General features: G+C 39.2%; 1 pseudogene; it reads right to left on the bottom strand.

Annotated features, from left to right (window-relative positions):
• Positions 1–738: 738 nt before the first annotated feature.
• Positions 739–1,754, bottom strand: LOC102825345 (annotated as a pseudogene).
• Positions 1,755–2,704: the final 950 nt, after the last annotated feature.

Genomic DNA, 2,704 nt, shown 5'->3' with positions numbered 1-2,704 from the left:
GTGGGTGGATGGATGGATGGATGGGTGGGTGGATGGATGGATGGATGGATGAATGGATGGGTGGATGGATAGATGGATGGAAGGAAGGAAGGAAGGGTGGATGGGTGGATGAGTAGAAGGAAGAAAGGAAAGGAGGAAGGAAGAAATGAGTGGATGGATGCATGAGATGTGAAAGAGAGAATAATAGCAAGAAGCAGAACAAAGTGATGGCAAACCCATACAAATGGGAAGAGGTTAACTGACAATGTTCCAGAGGAAGTAATCTAAGCTTCTAGTGATTTGGACGCTGTTGGGTGAGAAATCCAATTTTTCTTAAACTGGGATCATTATACATTTTAATAACCACATGTTTCTTTTCAAATAAACAAAAGAAAAAAGTTCAGCATGTTTAAACATCTGACTTATTCCAGTCAAGAAACCAATTTGTTTGTTTGTTTGTTTTTAATTTGCAAGGAGATTCTCTATTTATCATTTCCAAAATATTTCTTTAAGAAATTGTTAAGACTAGAATGACAGGAGAGTTTTCCTTTACTGATACAATTTTGACAAATGTATCAGCAAAGATATAAATATCAACATAATTTTTCTTAAGCTTTAACACATACAGGAACAATAAAACAGAAAATAAACCTCATTTGATCTGATCCAATTAAGTTACTCCAGCCATCTTCAGTCCAGCTCTGGTCTCCAGAGAGATTTCTGGCAGAGTTCATGCTACTCAGACTTTCCCCAGTGGCATCAATAGTACTGTCTGTTGTAAGGTCTGCTAGGAGGGAACCTTCTAGTATAACTGGCTTGACTGCTGTCTGGTTTTACATTCCAAGAGTATCACTTTGTGAATAGTCCTGCCCAGGGGGAACTGGAGGGGGAATAAGGCCTCTCTGGTATACATTCTGACTTTGTGAAAATGTCCTGATTGGGTGTTGCAATTCCTGGGTGTGGGAGTGGAAATACCAAGAGGGTGCTGGATGAACTTGGGTCTGATGTAAGTTATTATATTTAGGTCTTTGGTGAACAAATCTATTAGTGGTATGGACTGGTTCCATGAGACGTGTTGATTCTTCAAAACCACTTGACCTGGATATACTAGAACCCCAATTCTTTCTGATCGGTCCATTCTGAATATCTTCAATGTAGTTATTTCTTTCTATGCAATGTCCCCAACATCTATTGAACAATTCAATTGCATCATCTGGTTTCATGCCTTCTACATTAATCAAATATCTGCATATGAGATAGCCAGTCCTATTTAAACCATGAGTACAGTGGACTCCAATAAGTTTGTCATTACCTAGATTTTCTCTCAGAAACCCATTTCACAGCACATTTGAATTTATAAATGTGTCATCATCTGGCATTTGATTCCCAACTGTAAAAAGGTTTAAGTAAGGAATCGTTTCTGATAAATCCTCTTGGTTATAATAACGTTGTGTATATGTTAAATCAATAATCAGTCTAAGTTCTTCTTTTTGTTCTTGGATTTTGTTAAGCAGATCCAAAGGGGGAAAACATTCTTATGGAGCAAGAATACCTTCAAAACTCTTTTTCAAAGGAACTTTGAAAGCAGTGAAATGAGTCCCCGGCATCCACTGGCCAACTGGGCAGTAGTATTTCCACCTTTCAGTGATGTGGTTTTTGCCCTTCCTCTTGGATGAAGAACATCCAGAAATGACATGTCCCTGTCCTCAATCACTGCGACCATGATGCCAGTGGCTCATGTGGGCCCCAACGTGCTGCCCACGCAACGCCAAAAGTGCCAAAAACCAAGACCAATTTTTAATAGAAACCCAACTATGTCACTAAAGTATACATTTGGGGCACTCTGATCTTTATTTTGTAACCTTACTTCTAGAAAAGGGCTAATAACTAACACAAAACAAAAATGATCATGGGAGGTCACATTAAGGTGATTCCATCTCCTTAAATCTACAAAAGCAAAGGGTGTGTAGCAGATGAATTTTTTTAATGAGCTAGACACAAATCAGGGACCTGTTAAAGAGATGCCAAAAGATCTTAAGCCTATCTTGACACTCAAAGGAGATAATTTTACAACCAATCAAAGAAAATCTGGGATCCTACCCACAGGAGTCCTGGTGTGGTGCTGTGGTCTAATGCTTCAGACTGCAAAGTCATTTGAACTGCAAGGATGGTGGTTCAAGCTCACCAGCTGCTCCTTCGAAACTCTGTATGGGGTCGCTATGGGTTGGAATCAACTCGATGGCACTTAACAACAACAACAAAAACCCACAGTGCAGGGTACCATTGTGGACCAGAAAATTCTAAAGATCTATCTACTTTTGGATAGGAGGCCCATGATACAGATAATTGGATAAATCCCCTATTGTCTGGGGTCAATACAGACTTCTCATACAGCAACCAATAAAAACTTGGTCTGAGTGACTCTTCTCAATTGTCTTTGTGAGATTACTAGCTCATTAGCACTCTAGAGACACAAGAGAGAATTACCTCAGGGCACACAATGGTTGCTGTCAGGCACTCAGGCTGAATTCTTACATCAAACTCTTTGACTTAGGAAATCTCCAGTTCATTCAGAAATCCAAATCCACTGTGTTCATAGCCAAAAGATCACTATGCAGAAGTTTAAAGTAAAATTCCAAAACTCAAGGGAAATATTCCATCATGGAAGAACGCACTCCACATTTCTGAAGCTGAAAGAACTGAACAACAATAACAAAAAAAAAAA

Source organism: Chrysochloris asiatica, unplaced genomic scaffold (genome assembly GCF_000296735.1).
Source record: "Chrysochloris asiatica unplaced genomic scaffold, ChrAsi1.0 scaffold00425, whole genome shotgun sequence".
NCBI classification, from domain to species: Eukaryota; Metazoa; Chordata; class Mammalia; order Afrosoricida; family Chrysochloridae; genus Chrysochloris; species Chrysochloris asiatica.
The sequence above is the reverse complement of the archived record's forward strand: the minus strand, read 5'-3'. Positions and strand labels throughout refer to the sequence as shown.